Raw genomic sequence first — 22,025 nt, forward strand, 5'->3', positions numbered from 1 at the left:
CAGCCAATCGGAATGTAAGAGACGCCATCTTAGATGACGTCATTTAAAGGGAAACTTCATTGTTTCAGAAGACGTTGATTGAAGAGGATGCTCTGCGCCGGATGTCTTGAAAGTGGAGTCGCTCCGCGCCGGATCGATGAAGATAGAAGATGCTGTCTGGATGAAGACTTCTGTCGGCTTGGAGGAAGACTTCTGCCGTTTTGTTGAGGATGGATGTCGGGTCTTCAAAAACTTTAAGTGGATCTTCGGGGGTTAGTGTTAGGTTTTTTTAAGGGTTTATTGGGTGGGTTTTAATTTTAGATTAGGGACTTTGTGCGGAAAAAGAGCTAAATGCCCTTTTAAGGGCAATGCCCATCCAAATGCCCTTTTTCAGGGCAATGGGGAGCTTACGTTTTTTAGATAGGATTTTATTTGTGGGGGTTGGTTGTGTGGGTGGTGGGTTTTACTGTTGGGGGGGTATTTGTATTTTTCTTTACAGGTAAAAGATCTGATTTCTTTGGGGCAATTCCCTGCAAAAGGCCCTTTTAAGGGCCATTGGTAGTTTATTGTAGGCTAGGTTTTTTTTTTATTTTGGGGGGGCTTTTATATTTTCATAGGGCTCTTAGATTAGGTCTAATTTAGTTTAAATATTTGATAATTTATTTTTTATTTTGTGTAACTTAGTTGTTAGTTTTTTGTAACTTTGTAATTTTTAATAGTAGATTTAAATTATTTGAGTAGGGTTAGGTTTTTAAATATATAATATAGTTAATTTAATTTGTAGTTTAATGTAATTTTAGTATAACAGTTAGGGTAGATTAATTATTAGTTTAATTTAGTTTATTGTAATTTTAGTATAATAGTTAGGGTAGGTTAATTAATTAATAGTTTAATATCGTTTAATGTAATGCTAAAGGTATTATTATAAGATAGGGATGATGTAATTTTAATGTACAGTTAGTGGGTTAATAGGTTAATTTAGTTTATGGCGATGTGGGGGGCTGGCGTTTTAGAGGTTAATAAGTTTAGTAAGTGGTAGTGATGTGGGAGGCCAGGGGTTTATGGGTTAATAACTTTAGTTACGGCGGTATAGGGGTTAATATATTTATTTAGGTGGCTGCTGGGTCTGGTAGCGGCGGAATAGGGGTTAATAACATTATGTAGGTGGCGGCGATGTAGGGGGAGGCAGATTAGGGGTGTTTAGACTCGGGGTATATGTTAGGGTGTTAGGTGTAAACATAACTTTTATTCTCCCATAGGAATCAATGGGATATCGGGCAGCAGCGAACATAAGCTTTCGCTGCTTTCAGACTCCTATTGAATACAATGGCATCCGCGGCCTCCATGTGGCGATTGAAAAGCAGGTACGCTGGGCTGGAATAGTGGCGAGCGTACCTGTTAGCAGTTTGATAACTAGCAAAAGTAGTCAGTGCGGAATTTGCATTTGGAACATCTGTAATGACGTAACCATCAATCTGTGTCGGACTGAGATCTGGGGATCGTATGTTACGTCACAGATTTCAACTTTTGCCTGTCTGTAGGCTATGATAAATGAGGCGAATCAAGCTCGCCACAATTATGCTGCAGAATTCCAGCGTATATTTGGTTGACGGCTTGATAAATAGGCCTTTGTGTTAGATATAAACACAATTTGAGATATGTCTGATAAGTAAGAGCAGAACCAATTTAACATTTTATCATTTAATCCCAAGGCATTGCGCTTGCATAGTAAGATGTTGTGATCTACAGTGTCAAAGGCAAAATCAAGGAAAATAGCTCCAGTCAGTTTGCCTTGTTCCATTCCAGTTTGTACACAATTGGTAACTATTAAGAACTTTTACAGTAGAGTGGTTTTGGTAAAAACTAGATTGGAACTGGGTCGGAAGTCTGTCTTTTGGTAAAACCTGCACAGTTGGCTTTAGTCAAATTTCTCCAAAATTTTTGACATCACAGGGAGTAAAGATATAGGCCTATAGTTTGAGACTCGGGTTTTATTTCCACTTTTGTTGACCGGAACATCCCATGCTGTTTTTCAAGCCTTGGGGACATAGCCAGACATCAAGAAGTTATAAGGATGCAATGGGAAGGGCAGTAGCAGGTGCACTGAGCTTTAGGAGGATATCGAGTAAGTGGTCGGGGCCAGACGGAGATCTAATTTCTAGATTGTTTAGATGATTCATTAGTGGATACAGGTATACATTTATTTGTACTGTTGTTTGGGAGGAGAGTTGCTGAGTCTCCCTTTTACATTTAGCAGTCAGGGAGGTGGCACATCCAACAAAAGGGTTATTAAATGAGCTAGCGATGGCTATAGGGCACATTAGTATCTCAGGGGAGACGGTATTGTATGGATTGAGGCCACATTATACTATTAGATAAAAATGAGTACTGGGAGAATCACCATAATGTTCCATATCACAAACACAATCAAAGTAAAATAAATGTAACTTAAAAATCTGCTCTGCAGTTTCTGTTTATTGAATGAAATATACTAATGCAATAATTGCATGGCATCATTTACTATTGCATAACCCAGATAGCTATGTGTTTAAAACCTCCCCTATGAGGGGTAAACACATAGTTAAAGGCACCACTTGTGAACACCAAGCATAGTATTCAAAAGGATTTCTACTTTTAACTTAAGTTAACTTTTTTTCTTTAATAGTGTTTTATTCCAGTTTAGGAGAATTCAGGCCATTTGGAGATTACTAACTTGCATGGGATGTTTTCCAAATTCTCTAAAATAATTAGATAATTTCCATTGTATATTTTGTGATATGGAAAAAAAAAATCCTTAGACTATAGCTAAATATGAGATCTGAATGGATCCTATACATCTACTGTCTGTCAAATACAAGCAACTGATCTCTGCACCCTCCAGTGTAGGGTAATCTCATAATATAGAATCGTGCGACATGAAACCCATAATTCAGATAGAGCATGCAATTTTAATCAAATTTCTAATTTACTTCTATTATTAAAAAAAAATCTTCATTCTCTTGGTATGGTTTGTTGAAAAGCAGGGATGTAAGCTCAGGAGTGTGCATGTGTCTGGAGCACTATATGGCAGGTTTTGCAAGAATGTGTTCCATTTGGAAGAGCACTAGATGGCAACACTATTTCCTGCCATGTAGTGCTCCAGAAACCTGCCTAAGTATCTCTTCAACAAACAATACAATAGGAACTAAGCATATTTGATAATGTAAGTAAATGTGAAACTTTTTTTAAATTGTATTCTCTGTCTGAATCACACAAGAACATTTTGGGTTTCATATCCCTTTAGACCAGAGGTTTTCAAAGTCTAACACAGTGGGCCTCCCCTTTAGCAAAACTTTAAAGACGAGTCCCGCCCGCCATAGGAGTTATTACACTCACAAGGCAGCCACATGCGCGCACGCACAAGCCCCCATAGGCAGCCACATGCGCGCGCACAAGCCCCCATAGGCAGCCACATGTGCGCACAAGCCCCCATAGGCAGCCACATGCGCGCACGCACAAGCCCCCATAGGCAGCCACATGTGCACGCGCACATACACAAGCCCCCATAGGCAGCCACATGCGCGCACGCACATGCCCCCATAGACAGCCACATGCATGCGCACACACACACAAGCCCCCATAGGCAGCCACACACACACACACGCACCCACCCAAGCCCCCATAGGCAGCCACATGCTCGCACACACACAAGCCCCCATCGGCAGCCACATGCGCGCACATATACACACACAATCCCCCATAGGCAGCCACATGCATAGACAAATAAGCCCCCATAGGCAGCCACACACCCAAAAAAATGTTTAAAAAATGTAACACTTTGTAATACAGATGGAGCAAAATCCTGCCTCAATTACATCTCCAAATAAAATCAGTTTTTATACAGGCACATGTGCAGGAAATAATTTGCATAGTACTTAATACATGCATCATAGGGTTCATTTTTTGCTTTTAACCTTTTTTTAACTTTTGCCTCTGTGCTAAGAGGGTTTTTCAGCACTGTACATATAAAGCACACGGACCTGAAATCAGTGTGTCCCCTTACTTTGTTTTGCTGCATCCTTTCAGCTGCCTGTGGTTGATGTGAAGCTCCGTTATGTTCCCTGTGCGACTCACAGCCTGCGCTTCCTGCTTCTCTTCAACCACACGCATCAAAAGACATTCAGCAGGGCAGAGTCCTTTCATTTGTACTTACGACTGGTCACTGAGCCTCACTGTACTCGGAAGGCGTTAAGTCTTCATGTCTCTGCGCTGTTTCCTGGAGTGGATGCCACCAAAAAACTTGCACATTAATTTAAATAAAAAAAAAACATTCCCGCGCCTCCCCTTAAGAGCTCTGACACCCCCCTGGGAAAATGCGCCCCACAGTTTGGGAATCAACGCTTTAGACAATTTGCAAATCACATGATATTTGCCCATAGGAGTTACATAATGAGTAGCTGAGATGAAAGAAAAGCTAATATATTGCATGACTCACAGTAAAATGCTCTATATATACACTATATGGTCAGAAGTATGTGGACACCCTTACACATTATTGAGTTCAGGTGTTTGTCACTGCCATTGCGAACAGGTACATAAAATCCAGCATAGCCGTGAAATCACCATAGACAAACATTGGCAGTGTAATGGGTCATACTGAAGAGCGAAGTGACAACATGGTACTGCCACCTTTTAAATTTCAGTTGGTGAAAATAATGCCCTACTAGATCTACCCCAGTCAACTGTAAGTGCCATTATTGTAAAGTGGAAGCATCCAAGAGCAACAGCCCAGTCACAAAGTGGTAGATTGAGCAAACTCACAGAGAGGGGAAGCGGAGTGCTGAAACACTAAAATTCGCCTATCATAAGTTGCATCACTGAATACAGGGTTCCGGAAAAAAAAAGTGTTTACAAAGACCAAAGAAGTTCATAACTTCATTCACATGACCATTTTTCTTGCTTAAATTGTGACACAATAGTTTGTTAGAATGTGATATGTGCAAATGAATACATTTGACCTTCTGATGTTATATTGTTTGTGCGTAACTGGGGTTATGCTTTTCTTTTTCTTTTTTTTTTTTTGATAAACACTAACAAAAACACAAGTTGAAACAAAGCACAAACTATACTTTTATTTTTTTAGTTACATTTAAAAAAAATCCTTAATATTTTGAACTGTAAAGTGCAATGCTGATAGATAATTTGATTGACGATTTAATATTTATGTTTACTTATAATTATCAGGTATTCTTGATTGTTAAAGGGACAGTAAAGTAAAAAAAAAAACTTTCATGATTTAAATAGAGCATGTAATTTTAAACAACTTTACAATTTACTTTTAATACCAATTTCTCTTGTTAAGTGTATCCAGTCCACGGATCATCCATTACTTATGGGATATTAACTCCTCCCCAACAGGAAGTGCAAGAGGATTCACCCAGCAGAGCTGCTATATAGCTCCTCCCCTAACTGCCATTACCAGTCATTCTCTTGCACCCAACAAATAGATAGGATGTGTGAGAGGACTGTGGTGATTATACTTAGTTTCATACCTTCAATCAAAAGTTTGTTATTTTATAATAGCACCGGAGTGTGTTATTCCTTCTCTGGTAGAATTTGAAGAAGAATCTACCTGAGTTTTTCTATGATTTTAGCCGGAGTAGTTAAGATCATATTGCTGTTTCTCGGCCATCTGAGGAGAGGTAAACTTCAGATCAGGGGACAGCGGGCAGATTAATCTGCAAAGAGGTATGTAGCAGCTTATTATTTTCTGACAATGGAATTGATGAGAAAATTCTGCCATACCGATATAATGTAAACTCAGCCTTAAATGCAGTAGCAGCAACTGGTATCAGGCTGTCATGTATGTATATTTTACACTTCAGTATTCTGGGGAATGGCACTTCACTGGAATTATACTGTATACATAAAACTTTAGCCTAATTTGCAGGGACTAGCAACAGGCTTTTTAATAACACTCAATTTATTAATGTTAAACGTTTTTTGCTGGCATGTAAAATCGTTTAATTTTCTGAGGTACTGGGTGAAAAAATGTTTTGGGCATAATTTTTTTCCACTTGGCAGTCGTTTTATTTAATTTATGACAGTTTACTGATCTCTCTCACTGTTATGTGTGAGGGGGAGGGACCTTTTTTGGTGCTTTTGCTACGCATCAAAAAATTCAGTCAGAAGTTTGTCTTCCCTGCATGATCCGGTTCATCTCTACAGAACTCAGGGGTCTTCAAAACTTGTTTTGAGGGAGGTAATCACTCACAGCAGAGCTGTGAGATTGTAGTTGACTGTGATAAAAAAAAACAAAAACGTTTATTTCTGTATTTTTTTTTTTTCTGCTATCAGGGTTAGTTATCCTTTGCTAATGGGAGCAATCCTTTGCTAAAATTGTGTTTTTTACAAAGATTTGATGCTATAACTTTTCAGTTTATTAATTTTCAACTGTCATAACTTTTTCTGTGCTTCTTATAGGCACAGTACGTTTTCATATTATAGTAAATTACTTGAAAAGTATTTCCAAGTTGCTAGTTTATTTGCTAGTGTGTTAAACATGTCTGATTCAGAGGAAGATATCTGTGCTATATGTGCTAAAGCCAAAGTGGAGCCCAATAGAAATTTATGTACTAACTGTATTGATGCTACTTTAAATAAAAGTCAATCTGTACAAATTGAACATATTTCACCAAACAACGAGGGGAGAGTTATGCCGACTAACTCGCCTCACGTGTCAGTACCTGCATCTCCCGCTCGGGAGGTGCGTGATATTGTAGCGCCGAGTACATCTGGGCGGCCATTACAAATCACATTACAGGATATGGCTACTGTTATGACTGAAGTTTTGGCTAAATTACCAGAACTAAGAGGTAAGCGTGATCACTCTGGGGTGAGAACAGAGTACGCTGATAATATTAGGGCCATGTCAGACACTGCGTCACAATTTGCAGAACATGAGGACGGAGAGCTTCATTCTGCGGGTGACGGTTCTGATCCAAACAAACTGGATTCAGATATTTAAAATTTTAAATTTAAGCTGGAAAACCTCCGTGTATTACTAGGGGAGGTGTTAGCGGCTCTGAATGATTGTAACACAGTTGCAATACCAGAGAAAATGTGTAGGTTGGATAAATATTTTGCGGTACCGGCGAGTACTGACGTTTTTCCTATACCTAAGAGACTTACTGAAATTGTTACTAAGGAGTGGGATAGACCCGGTGTGCCGTTCTCACCCCCTCCGATATTTAGAAAGATGTTTCCAATAGACGCCACCACACGGGACTTATGGCAAACGGTCCCTAAGGTGGAGGGAGCAGTTTCTACTTTAGCTAAGCGTACCACTATCCCGGTGGAGGATAGCTGTGCCTTTTCAGATCCAATGGATAAAAAGTTAGAGGGTTACCTTAAGAAAATGTTTGTTCAACAAGGTTTTATATTGCAACCTCTTGCATGCATTGCGCCTGTCACGGCTGCAGCAGCATTTTGGTTTGAGTCTCTGGAAGAGACACTTGAATCAGCTCCATTAGATGAGATTACACACAAGCTTAAAGCCCTTAAGTTAGCTAACTCATTTATTTCAGATGCCGTAGTACATTTAACTAAACTTACGGCTAAGAATTCCGGATTCGCCATTCAGGCACGCAGAGCACTGTGGCTAAAATCCTGGTCAGCTGACGTTACTTCTAAATCTAAATTGCTTAATATACCTTTCAAAGGGCAGACCTTATTCGGGCCCGGGTTGAAAGAAATTATCGCTGACATTACAGGAGGTAAAGGCCATGCCCTGCCTCAAGACAGAGCCAAACCTAAGGCTAGACAGTCTAATTTTCGTTCCTTTCGTAATTTCAAAGCAGGAGCAGCATCAACTTCCTCTGCACCAAAACAGGAAGGAGCTGTTGCTCGCTACAGACAAGGCTGGAGACCTAACCAGTCCTGGAACAAGGGCAAGCAGGCCAGGAAACCTGCTGCTGCCCCTAAGACAGCATGAATCGAGGGCCCCCGATCCGGGAACGGATCTAGTGGGGGGCAGACTTTCTCTCTTCGCCCAGGCTTGGGCAAGAGATGTCCAGGATCCCTGGGCGTTAGAGATCATATCTCAGGGATACCTTCTAGACTTCAAATTCTCTCCCCCAAGAGGGAGATTTCATCTGTCAAGGTTGTCAACAAACCAAATAAAGAAAGAGGCGTTTCTACGCTGCGTACAAGATCTTTTATTAATGGGAGTGATCCATCCGGTTCCGCAGTCGGAACAAGGACAAGGGTTTTACTCAAATCTGTTTGTGGTTCCCAAAAAAGAGGGAACTTTCAGGCCAATCTTGGATTTAAAGATCCTAAACAAATTCCTAAGAGTTCCATCGTTCAAAATGGAAACTATTCGGACAATTTTACCCATGATCCAAAAGGGTCAGTACATGACCACAGTGGATTTAAAGGATGCTTACCTTCACATACCGATTCACAAAGATCATTACCGGTATCTAAGGTTTGCCTTTCTAGACAGGCATTACCAGTTTGTAGCTCTTCCATTCGGATTGGCTACGGCTCCGAGAATCTTCACAAAGGTTCTGTGTGCTCTTCTGGCGGTACTAAGACCGCGAGGAATTGCGGTAGCTCCGTACCTAGACGACATTCTGATACAAGCTTCAAGCTTTCAAACTGCCAAGTCTCATACAGAGTTAGTACTGGCATTTCTAAGGTCGCATGGATGGAAGGTGAACGAAAAGAAGAGTTCTCTCTTTCCACTCACAAGAGTTCCCTTCTTGGGGACTCTTATAGATTCTGTAGAAATGAAGATTTACCTGACAGAAGACAGGTTAACAAAGCTTCAAAATGCATGCCGTGTCCTTCATTCCATTCAACACCCGTCAGTAGCTCAATGCATGGAGGTGATCGGCTTAATGGTAGCAGCAATGGACATAGTACCCTTTGCACGTCTACATCTCAGACCGCTGCAATTGTGCATGCCAAGTCAGTGGAATGGGGATTACTCAGACTTGTCCCCTACTCTGAATCTGGATCAAGAGACCAGAAATTCTCTTCTATGGTGGCTTTCTCGGCCACATCTGTCCAGGGGGATGCCATTCAGCAGGCCGGACTGGACAATTGTAACAACAGACGCCAGCCTACTAGGTTGGGGCGCTGTCTGGAATTCTCTGAAGGCTCAGGGACAATGGAATCAGGAGGAGAGTCTCCTACCAATAAACATTCTGGAATTGAGAGCAGTTCTCAATGCCCTTCTGGCTTGGCCCCAGTTAACAACTCGGGGGTTCATCAGGTTTCAGTCGGACAACATCACGACTGTAGCTTACATCAACCATCAGGGAGGGACAAGAAGCTCCCTAGCAATGATGGAAGTATCAAAGATAATTCGCTGGGCAGAGTCTCACTCTTGCCACCTGTCAGCAATCCACATCCCGGGAGTGGAGAACTGGGAGGCGGATTTCTTAAGTCGTCAGACTTTTCATCCGGGGGAGTGGGAACTTCATCCGGAGGTCTTTGCCCAAATACTTCGACGTTGGGGCAAACCAGAGATAGATCTCATGGCGTCTCGACAGAACGCCAAGCTTCCTCGTTACGGGTCCAGATCCAGGGATCCGGGAGCGGTTCTGATAGATGCTTTGACAGCACCTTGGACCTTCGGGATGGCTTATGTGTTTCCACCCTTCCCGATGCTTCCTCGATTGATTGCCAGAATCAAACAGGAGAGAGCATCAGTGATTCTAATAACGCCTGCATGGCCACGCAGGACTTGGTATGCAGATCTAGTGGACATGTCATCCTGTCGACCTTGGTCGCTACCTCTGAAACAGGACCTTCTGATCCAGGGTCCCTTCAAACATCAAAATCTAATTTCTCTGAAGCTGACTGCTTGGAAATTGAACGCTTGATTTTATCAAAACGTGGTTTTTCTGAGTCAGTTATTGATACCTTAATACAGGCTAGGAAGCCTGTTACCAGAAAGATTTACCATAAGATATGGCGCAAATACTTATATTGGTGCGAATCCAAGAGTTACTCATGGAGTAAGGTTAGGATTCCGAGGATATTGTCTTTTCTACAAGAAGGTTTAGAAAAGGGTTTATCCGCTAGTTCCTTAAAGGGACAGATTTCAGCTCTGTCCATTCTTTTACACAAACGTCTGTCAGAAGTTCCGGACGTTCAAGCTTTTTGTCAGGCTTTAGCTAGGATCAAGCCTGTGTTTAAAACTGTTGCTCCACCATGGAGTTTGAACTTAGTTCTTAATGTTTTACAGGGGGTTCCGTTTGAACCCCTTCATTCCATTGATATCAAGTTGTTATCTTGGAAAGTTCTGTTTTTAATGGCGATTTCCTCGGCTCGAAGAGTCTCTGAGTTATCTGCCTTACATTGTGATTCTCCTTATCTGATTTTTCATTCAGACAAGGTAGTTCTGCGTACTAAACCTGGGTTCCTACCTAAGGTGGTCACTAACAGGAATATCAATCAAGAGATTGTGGTTACATCTTTGTGTCCTAATCCTTCTTCGAAAAAGGAACGTCTGCTACACAATCTAGATGTAGTCCGTGCCCTGAAATTTTATCTACAGGCAACTAAGGATTTTCGACAAACGTCTTCCCTGTTTGTCGTTTATTCTGGTCAGAGGAGAGGTCAAAAAGCTTCGGCTACCTCTCTCTCCTTTTGGCTTCGTAGCATAATACGGTTAGCCTATGAGACTGCTGGACAGCAGCCTCCTGAAAGAATTACAGCACATTCTACTAGAGCTGTGGCTTCCACTTGGGCCTTTAAGAATGAGGCTTCTGTTGAACAGATTTGCAAGGCTGCAACTTGGTCTTCTCTTCATACTTTTTCCAAATTTTACAAATTTGACACTTTTGCTTCTTCGGAGGCTGTTTTTGGGAGAAAGGTTCTTCAGGCAGTGGTTCCTTCCGTATAAAGAGCCTGCCTGTCCCTCCCGTCATCCGTGTACTTTAGCTTTGGTATTGGTATCCCATAAGTAATGGATGATCCGTGGACTGGATACACTTAACAAGAGAAAACATAATTTATGCTTACCTGATAAATTTATTTCTCTTGTAGTGTATCCAGTCCACGGCCCGCCCTGTCACTTTAAGGCAGGTAATTTTTCCATTAAACTACAGTCACCACTGTACCCTATGGTTTTCCTTTCTCTGCATGTTTTCGGTCGAATGACTGGTAATGGCAGTTAGGGGAGGAGCTATATAGCAGCTCTGCTGGGTGAATCCTCTTGCACTTCCTGTTGGGGAGGAGTTAATATCCCATAAGTTATGGATGATCCGTGGACTGGATACACTACAAGAGAAATACATTTATCAGGTAAGCATAAATTATGTTTTTGCTTTGTTCTTTTGGTATTCTTAGTTGAAAGCTAAATCTAGGAGGTTCATATGCTAATCTTTTTAGATCTTGAAGACTGCCTCTAATCTGAAAGCATTTAGACAGTTTTTCACCACTAGAGGGCGTTAGTTCATGTGTTTCATATAAATAATATTGAGCTCAGGCACGTGAAGCTCCTAGGAGTCAGCACTGATTGGCTAAAAATGCAAGTCTGTCAAAAGAACTGAAATAAAGGGTCAGTTTGCAGAGGCATAGATACAAGGTAATCACAGAGGTAAAAAGTATATTATTATAACTATGTTGGTTATGCAAAATTGGGGAATGGGTAATAAAGGGATTATTTTCCTTTTTAAACAACAAAAATTCTGGTGTTTACTGTCCCTTTAATAAGTATTTAAGTTAGCAGGTTGCTATCAAGAGCTTTTATAAGGTGACAGTATTGTATATTTTCAAGAAAGGATAATTATACAGGTAATTTGTTCTCCCACTGTTTTTTTTTTCACTGTTTGCTCCGTAATAAAAATTCTGTATTTATGATTTGCTGCTGCCACAGGACATTTTCAGTGCCAGAAGATATTTAAATTGAAAAAAATGATGGACCTTTTTGCAAGTTTTAGTTATTTGTAGGAGTCACTTGGAATAGTACCACTTAGAAAATCTGGCTCTGGGGGAAGTGTTGATGAGAAGCCAATTTAAAATTGTGCCAAATCATTGTGCTATAGCCTGTAGCTTTATTCCAATAGCATTTTTTTTCTTTATTAGAAAAATCAAACACTTAAAATACATCAAAATATAAACCAGTAGTATACACACAAATCTCTTGACAAATACAAATTCTTCAGAACTTTGGGTCTATTTATCATTCCATCAATCTCAATAAGCTCGCCAGACATCGCTGCCGCAAATCTATATATGCCGCCTTTATTTATTAAAAAGTCTGTCAAAAACATGCGCGTCAAGTACGGAGCGATGAGCATCGGACTATTGATAAATAAGAGTCATCAATGTCGCGGATACTATGTTTTTTCCAACTTTATACTATTTCATTACTGTCCATAACCAAGCACATTTCTCTAAAGCTAATCTTTTATTTTTCATCTGTTAATGTCCAAGAAATAGCTAGATTTATACCTGAACCAATAATAATAAATCATAGAAAGTTATTTTCTATGTATTTGTTATACTAAGAACTAAAGATATTTCCACATAAACTAATGTGTATTTGTATTTTTTTTAAATCATGATATGCCTATCTCGTTTTTTTTTTGGAAAATGATTATTAATGCTAGAATTTGTACATATATCTTTGCACATACTTGTATATTTATATGTGTTATGTCAAAAATATTTTGCAAAAATATTTACATGTCCCTAAATTCCTTTTTTTGTTTTAAACAATGTTGTCTTTCATATCTCTGTGTTTATACCACTATATGTATATATTGTAAATTTATTATTATTATTCTGAGAATGACTAATTGCAAATATAACATGTAATTAGACACTTTATTTAAAACTGTATTTCTCCAACATAGGTGTGTCCGGTCCACGGCGTCATCCTTACTTGTGGGATATTCTCTTCCCCAACAGGAAATGGCAAAGAGCCCAGCAAAGCTGGTCACATGATCCCTCCTAGGCTCCGCCTACCCCAGTCATTCTCTTTGCCGTTGTACAGGCAACATCTCCACGGAGATGGCTTAGAGTTTTTTAGTGTTTAACTGTAGTTTTTATTATTCAATCAAGAGTTTGTTATTTTGAAATAGTGCTGGTATGTACTATTTACTCAGAAACAGAAAAGAGATGAAGATTTCTGTTTGTATGAGGAAAATGATTTTAGCAACCGTCACTAAAATCCATGGCTGTTCCACACAGGACTGTTGAGAGCAATTAACTTCAGTTGGGGGAACAGTGAGCAGTCTCTTGCTGCTTGAGGTATGACACATTCTAACAAGACGATGTAATGCTGGAAGCTGTCATTTTCCCTCTGGGATCCGGTAAGCCATGTTTATTACGATTGTAAATAAGGGCTTCAAAAAGGGCTTATTAAGACTGTAGACTTTTTTTGGGCTAAATCGATTGATTATTAACACATATTTAGCCTTGAGGAATCATTTTATCTGGGTATTTTGATATAATAATATCGGCAGGCACTGTTTTAGACACCTTATTCTTTAGGGGCTTTCCCAAAGCATAGGCAGAGCCTCATTTTCGCGCCGGTGTTGCGCACTTGTTTTTGAGAGGCATGGCATGCAGTCGCATGTGAGAGGAGCTCTGATACTTAGAAAAGACTTTCTGAAGGCGTCATTTGGTATCGTATTCCCCTTGGGGCTTGGTTGGGTCTCAGCAAAGCAGATACCAGGGACTGTAAAGGGGTTAAAGTTCAAAACGGCTCCGGTTCCGTTATTTTAAGGGTTAAAGCTTCCAAATTTGGTGTGCAATACTTTTAAGGCTTTAAGACACTGTGGTGAAAATTTGGTAAATTTTGAACAATTCCTTCATGTTTTTTCGCATTTGCAGTAATAAAGTGTGTTCAGTTTAAAATTTAAAGTGACAGTAACGGTTTTATTTTAAAACGTTTTTTGTACTTGTTATCAAGTTTATGCCTGTTTAACATGTCTGAACTACCAGATAGACTGTGTTCTGAATGTGGGGAAGCCAGAATTCCTATTCATTTAAATAAATGTGATTTATGTGACAATGACAATGATGCCCAAGATGATTCCTCAAGTGAGGGGAGTAAGCATGGTACTGCATCATTCCCTCCTTCGTCTACACGAGTCTTGCCCACTCAGGAGGCCCCTAGTACATCTAGCGCGCCAATACTCCTTACTATGCAACAATTAACGGCTGTAATGGATAATTCTGTCAAAAACATTTTAGCCAAAATGAACACTTATCAGCGTAAGCGCGACTGCTCTGTTTTAGATACTGAAGAGCATGACGACGCTGATATTAATATTTCTGAAGGGCCCCTAACTCAGTCTGATGGGGCCAGGGAGGTTTTGTCTGAGGGAGAAATTACTGATTCAGGGAACATTTCTCAACAAGCTGAACCTGATGTGATTGCATTTAAATTTAAGTTGGAACATCTCCGCATTCTGCTTAAGGAGGTATTATCCACTCTGGATGATTGTGACAAGTTGGTCATCCCAGAGAAACTATGTAAAATGGACAAGTTCCTAGAGGTGCCGGGGCTCCCAGAAGCTTTTCCTATACCCAAGCGGGTGGCGGACATTGTTAATAAAGAATGGGAAAGGCCCGGTATTCCTTTCGTCCCTCCCCCCATATTTAAAAAATTATTTCCTATGGTCGACCCCAGAAAGGACTTATGGCAGACAGTCCCCAAGGTCGAGGGAGCGGTTTCCACTTTAAACAAACGCACCACTATACCCATAGAGGATAGTTGTGCTTTCAAAGATCCTATGGATAAAAAATTAGAAGGTTTGCTTAAAAAGATGTTTGTTCAGCAGGGTTACCTTCTACAACCAATTTCATGCATTGTCCCTGTCGCTACAGCCGCATGTTTCTGGTTCGATGAGCTGATAAAGGCGGTCGACAGTGATTCTCCTCCTTCGGAGGAGATTATGGACAGAATCAATGCTCTCAAATTGGCTAATTCTTTCACCCTAGACGCCACTTTGCAATTGGCTAGGTTAGCGGCTAAGAATTCTGGGTTTGCTATTGTGGCGCGCAGAGCGCTTTGGTTGAAATCTTGGTCGGCTGATGCGTCTTCCAAGAACAAGCTACTTAACATTCCTTTCAAGGGGAAAACGCTGTTTGGCCCTGACTTGAAAGAGATTATCTCGGATATCACTGGGGGTAAGGGCCACGCCCTTCCTCAGGATCGGCCTTTCAAGGCAAAAAATAAACCTAATTTTCGTCCCTTTCGTAGAAACGGACCAGCCCAAAGTGCTACGTCCTCTAAGCAAGAGGGTAATACTTCTCAAGCCAAGCCAGCTTGGAGACCAATGCAAGGCTGGAACAAGGGAAAGCAGGCCAAGAAACCTGCCACTGCTACCAAGACAGCATGAAATGTTGGCCCCCGATCCGGGACCGGATCTGGTGGGGGGCAGACTCTCTCTCTTCGCTCAGGCTTGGGCAAGAGATGTTCTGGATCCTTGGGCGCTAGAAATAGTCTCCCAAGGTTATCTTCTGGAATTCAAGGGACTTCCCCCAAGGGGGAGGTTCCACAGGTCTCGGTTGTCTTCAGACCACATAAAAAGACAGGCATTCTTACATTGTGTAGAAGACCTGTTAAAAATGGGAGTGATTCATCCCGTTCCATTAAGAGAACAAGGGATGGGGTTCTACTCCAATCTGTTTATAGTTCCCAAAAAAGAGGGAACGTTCAGACCAATCTTAGATCTCAAGATCTTAAACAAGTTTCTCAAGGTTCCATCGTTCAAGATGGAAACCATTCGAACTATTCTTCCTTCCATCCACGGTGGATTTAAAGGATGCGTATCTACATATTCCTATCCACAAGGAACATCATCGGTTCCTGAGGTTCGCATTCCTGGACAAACATTACCAGTTCGTGGCGCTTCCTTTCGGATTAGCCACTGCTCCAAGGATTTTCACAAAGGTACTAGGGTCCCTTCTAGCTGTGCTAAGACCAAGGGGCATTGCTGTAGTACCTTACTTGGACGACATTCTGATTCAAGCGTCGTCCCTTCCTCAAGCAAAGGCTCACACGGACATTGTCCTGGCCTTTCTCAGATCTCACGGATGGAAAGTGAACGTGGAAAAGAGTTCTCTATCTCCGTCAACAAGGGTTCCCTTCTTGGGAACAATAATAGACTCCTTAGAAATGAGGATTTTTCTGACAGAGGCCAGAAAAACAAAACTTCTAGACTCTTGTCGGATACTCCATTCCGTTCCTCTTCCTTCCATAGCTCAGTGCATGGAAGTGATCGGGTTGATGGTAGCGGCAATGGACATAGTTCCTTTTGCACGCATTCATCTAAGACCATTACAACTGTGCATGCTCAGTCAGTGGAATGGGGACTATACAGACTTGTCTCCGAAGATACAAGTAAATCAGAGGACCAGAGACTCACTCCGTTGGTGGCTGTCCCTGGACAACCTGTCACGAGGGATGACATTCCGCAGACCAGAGTGGGTCATTGTCACGACCGACGCCAGTCTGATGGGCTGGGGCGCGGTCTGGGGATCCCTGAAAGCTCAGGGTCTTTGGTCTCGGGAAGAATCTCTTCTACCGATAAATATTCTGGAACTGAGAGCGATATTCAATGCTCTCAAGGCTTGGCCTCAGCTAGCGAGGGCCAAGTTCATACGGTTTCAATCAGACAACATGACAACTGTTGCGTACATCAACCATCAGGGGGGAACAAGGAGTTCCCTGGCGATGGAAGAAGTGACCAAAATCATTCTATGGGCGGAGTCTCACTCCTGCCACCTGTCTGCTATCCACATCCCAGGAGTGGAAAATTGGGAAGCGGATTTTCTGAGTCGTCAGACATTGCATCCGGGGGAGTGGGAACTCCATCCGGAAATCTTTGCCCAAGTCACTCAGCTGTGGGGCATTCCAGACATGGATCTGATGGCCTCTCGTCAGAACTTCAAAGTTCCTTGCTACGGGTCCAGATCCAGGGATCCCAAGGCGGCTCTAGTGGATGCACTAGTAGCACCTTGGACCTTCAAACTAGCTTATGTGTTCCCGCCGTTTCCTCTCATCCCCAGGCTGGTAGCCAGGATCAATCAGGAGAGGGCGTCGGTGATCTTGATAGCTCCTGCGTGGCCACGCAGGACTTGGTACGCAGATCTGGTGAATATGTCATCGGCTCCTCCTTGGAAGCTACCTTTGAGACGAGACCTTCTTGTTCAGGGTCCGTTCGAACATCCGAATCTGGTTTCACTCCAGCTGACTGCTTGGAGATTGAACGCTTGATCTTATCGAAGCGAGGATTCTCAGATTCTGTTATCGATACTCTTGTTCAGGCCAGAAAGCCTGTAACTAGAAAGATTTACCACAAAATTTGGAAAAAATATATCTGTTGGTGTGAATCTAAAGGATTCCCTTGGGACAAGGTTAAGATTCCTAGGATTCTATCCTTCCTTCAAGAAGGATTGGAAAAAGGATTATCTGCAAGTTCCCTGAAGGGACAGATTTCTGCCTTGTCTGTGTTACTTCACAAAAAGCTGGCCGCTGTGCCAGATGTTCAAGCCTTTGTTCAGGCTCTGGTTAGAATTAAGCCTGTTTACAAACCTTTGACTCCTCCTTGGAGTCTCAATTTAGTTCTTTCAGTTCTTCAGGGGGTTCCGTTTGAACCCTTGCATTCCGTTGATATTAAGTTATTATCTTGGAAAGTTTTGTTTTTAGTTGCAATTTCTTCTGCTAGAAGAGTTTCAGAATTATCTGCTCTGCAGTGTTCTCCTCCTTATCTGGTGTTCCATGCAGATAAGGTGGTTTTACGTACTAAACCTGGTTTTCTTCCAAAAGTTGTTTCTAACAAAAACATTAACCAGGAGATTATCGTACCTTCTCTGTGTCCGAAACCAGTTTCAAAGAAGGAACGTTTGTTGCACAATTTGGATGTTGTTCGCGCTCTAAAATTCTATTTAGATGCTACAAAGGATTTTAGACAAACATCTTCCTTGTTTGTTGTTTATTCTGGTAAAAGGAGAGGTCAAAAAGCAACTTCTACCTCTCTCTCTTTTTGGATTAAAAGCATCATCAGATTGGCTTACGAGACTGCCGGACGGCAGCCTCCCGAAAGAATCACAGCTCATTCCACTAGGGCTGTGGCTTCCACATGGGCCTTCAAGAACGAGGCTTCTGTTGATCAGATATGTAGGGCAGCGACTTGGTCTTCACTGCACACTTTTACCAAATTTTACAAGTTTGATACTTTTGCTTCTTCTGAGGCTATTTTTGGGAGAAAGGTTTTGCAAGCCGTGGTGCCTTCCATTTAGGTGACCTGATTTGCTCCCTCCCTTCATCCGTGTCCTAAAGCTTTGGTATTGGTTCCCACAAGTAAGGATGACGCCGTGGACCGGACACACCTATGTTGGAGAAAACAGAATTTATGTTTACCTGATAAATTACTTTCTCCAACGGTGTGTCCGGTCCACGGCCCGCCCTGGTTTTTTTAATCAGGTTTGATAATTTATTTTCTTTAACTACAGTCACCACGGTACCATATGGTTTCTCCTATGCAAATATTCCTCCTTAACGTCGGTCGAATGACTGGGGTAGGCGGAGCCTAGGAGGGATCATGTGACCAGCTTTGCTGGGCTCTTTGCCATTTCCTGTTGGGGAAGAGAATATCCCACAAGTAAGGATGACGCCGTGGACCGGACACACCGTTGGAGAAAGTAATTTATCAGGTAAACATAAATTCTGTTACTCTTTCTAAATCAAACAATATTATTGCTCCAAATTTGGTGCAAAAAAAGTATTGCTCCACATTTGGTGCACTAGTAGATATAGGGATAAAAATGAAATAAATACATTACTACTTATGGATTATGTTACATCTTTGTCTCTCATTACAAAGCAAGGGGACAATATTATTGCTCCAAATTTGGTGCAAAATATTGTTCCAAACTTGGTGCACTAGTAGATATAGAGATAAAAAGGAAATAAATACATAACATAATATAGCTAGCTTCCTTTTACCTTTTTTTTGGGATCTATTTGCACCATGTTTAAGGCATGTAATACAAGTCTCACTCTCCACTTCGCACCAAATTTGACGCAGCACTTTTTGCACCAAATTTGACGCAATACTCATATTGTATTTATTTGCAAATGGATATTTTAAGAGCTGGGCCAGTTTTCTCTCTGCACCCGTGTAACTCCTCCTGATTGCAGTCTAGTTTTAAACACCACCCCTACACAGGTGTTCTAAAATGGAGTGGCATATAAGATGACATTTCTTACTGAAAATGAAATTCAAGAGAAGAAAGAAAAACACTGAAAATAGCATGACAGTAAAGAGGTGATTTTAATTTCTGCTGTATCTGAATCATGACAGTTTATTAGGTAGATGATCCCTTTGATCTATCAGCTTAAGATTATATTAAATCAAACATCCATTCGAATTTTAAAATCATTGTCTAAAGTATTACACTGTATGTCCTAATGTCATCATCAATGTTTAACTTTATTACTAATTTCACATATACATACTTTCAAAATATAATACACAATGTAACAAATGGCACTTACAAGTTCTGATGAGTGATCAACGACACAGGTATCGAGCAATTTGATTCGTTAGTGATAGTAGAAAATGTATATTTAAATCAGATTGCTTGATGTCATAAATCATGTGATTATGCATTTCCCAATCAAAAGTGGTGGAAACATTCACTAGCTTGTGGGTTGTTTAGGAGTATTGCGTCAAATTTGGTGCGAAGTGGAGAGTGGGACTTGTATTACATGCCTTAAACATGGTGCAAATAGATTTATAAAAAAAGTTAGCTATATTATGTTATGTATTTCATTTGTATCTCTATATCTACTAGTGCACCAAGTTTGGAGCAATAATATTATTTGAATTAGAAAGAGTATACAATTTTAATAAAGTTTCAAATTTACTTTTATTATCGAATATGCTTTATTGTCTTGCAGTATCGAACATAACCTTTCTGTGTTTTCAGACTCCCATTGATTTCTATAGCATTTGCGGCTACAAGGCTGGCGATTTGAACAATAGGTAAGCTGCGTCGGAATTGATACGAGTGTACCTGTTGAATGTTTGATAATGTGGGAAGAGGGTCAAATAGAGTCGAATTTGAAACATCTGGAATGACGCAAGCATTGATCTGCGTCGGATTGAGATTGCGGGAGCGTATATTACGTTTCAACATTTGACGATCTTGGCACTTTGTTAACTACGGCAGATCAATCTCGTGTTGAATTTGACACAGGATTCCAGCATATTATCAGTTGAAGCTTTGATAAATCTACCCCTATGAGCCAACTACACTTATTTTTTTAGAGACCTGTTATTTTTTTTTTTTAAATATGCAGAATAATGTAAATTTATTAGTCAGTGATCAAATTGTGTAAGCACTGGGATAAAGTTAAACCTTGGAGGACCTGGATGTGGCCTTTGGGCCCTGCTTTAAAGGAATAGTCTAGTCAAAATTAAACTTTCATGATTCAGATAGAGCATGCCATTTTAAGCAACTTTCTAATTTACTCCTATTATAAATTTTTCTTTAATCTAAGTTTAGGAGCCGGACCATTTTTGGTTTAGCACCTGGGTAGCGCTTGTTGATTGGTGGCTACATTTAGACACCAATCAGAAAGTGCTACCCAGATTCTCAACCAAAAATGGGCCTGCTCCTATGCTTACATTCTTGCTTTTTCAAATAAAGATTCCAAGAGAATGAAGAAAATTTGATAATGGGAGTAAATTTGAAAGTTGCTTAAAATTGCATGTTCTATCTAAATTATCAAAGTATAATTTTGACTAGACTATTCCTTTAAAGGAACTGAAGACATTTTAATGTATATTCTTTTATGATTCAGATAGGACATACCATTTTAAACAAATGTTGTGCTTAATTGTCTTGGTATCCTTTGAAGGAGCAGCTATGCACTACTGGGAGCTAGCTGAGCACATCAGATGAGCCAATGACAAGATACATATATGTGCAGTCACCAATCAGCAGCTAACTCCCAGTAGTGCATTGCTGCTCCTCCTCCTACCCATGAATACTTTTCCACAAAGGATACCAAGAGAACAACGCAAATTAGATTAGAGAAGTAAATTGGAAAGATGTTTAAAATTGAATACTCTATCTGAATCATGAAAGTTTAATTTTGACATTACTGTCGCTTTTTAAAGGGACATAAAAGTATTTTATTATTGCACTTTTTCTTATTTATAGCTTTGTGCTTAACTCCTGCAAAAGGTTTAAACACACAGTTAAATTCAGCTCTAAAATAGCAATGCCCTGCTGGGAGCTAGCTGGACATATCTAGCGAGCCAATGGCATGAGGTATGTGTGTAGATACTATTCACCAACTAGTTTGCCGAAGTGCATTGTTGCGCCAGAAACTACTTAGTTATGGCTTTAAAAAAGAATACTAAGATAATGGAGTAAATTTGATAACATAATTTGAACAGTGAAAGTGTAAATTTTACTTTTAATGTCCATTTAAACCCCACTGATGAGTTAAACGCATAGTAAAGCTTTTCTCCAACATAGGTGTGTCCGGTCCACGGCGTCATCCTTACTTGTGGGATATTCTCTTCCCCAACAGGAAATGGCAAAGAGCCCAGCAAAGCTGGTCACATGATCCCTCCTAGGCTCCGCCTACCCCAGTCATTCTCTTTGCCGTTGTACAGGCAACATCTCCACGGAGATGGCTTAGAGTTTTTTAGTGTTTAACTGTAGTTTTTATTATTCAATCAAGAGTTTGTTATTTTGAAATAGTGCTGGTATGTACTATTTACTCAGAAACAGAAAAGAGATGAAGATTTCTGTTTGTATGAGGAAAATGATTTTAGCAACCGTCACTAAAATCCATGGCTGTTCCACACAGGACTGTTGAGAGCAATTGACTTCAGTTGGGGGAACAGTGAGCAGTCTCTTGCTGCTTGAGGTATGACACATTCTAACAAGACGATGTAATGCTGGAAGCTGTCATTTTCCCTATGGGATCCGGTAAGCCATGTTTATTACGATCGTAAATAAGGGCTTCACAAGGGCTTATTAAGACTGTAGACTTTTTCTGGGCTAAATCG

The 22,025-nt window shown here is 40.7% G+C and overlaps 1 protein-coding gene across 1 annotated transcript in view; it reads left to right on the forward strand.

The window, feature by feature from the left end:
- Nucleotides 1-22,025, forward strand: part of POMGNT2 (protein O-linked mannose N-acetylglucosaminyltransferase 2 (beta 1,4-)) — a 62,306-nt gene that overhangs the window by 23,081 nt on the left and 17,200 nt on the right. Inside the window, exon 2 of the mRNA XM_053714268.1 lies at nucleotides 19,927-19,982. The gene's annotated coding sequence lies outside the window, so the exon portion shown is untranslated. The remainder of the gene's footprint in view (nucleotides 1-19,926; nucleotides 19,983-22,025) is intronic.

The sequence above is a fragment of the Bombina bombina genome, chromosome 5 (genome assembly GCF_027579735.1).
Source record: "Bombina bombina isolate aBomBom1 chromosome 5, aBomBom1.pri, whole genome shotgun sequence".
In the NCBI taxonomy this organism is placed as follows: Eukaryota; Metazoa; Chordata; class Amphibia; order Anura; family Bombinatoridae; genus Bombina; species Bombina bombina.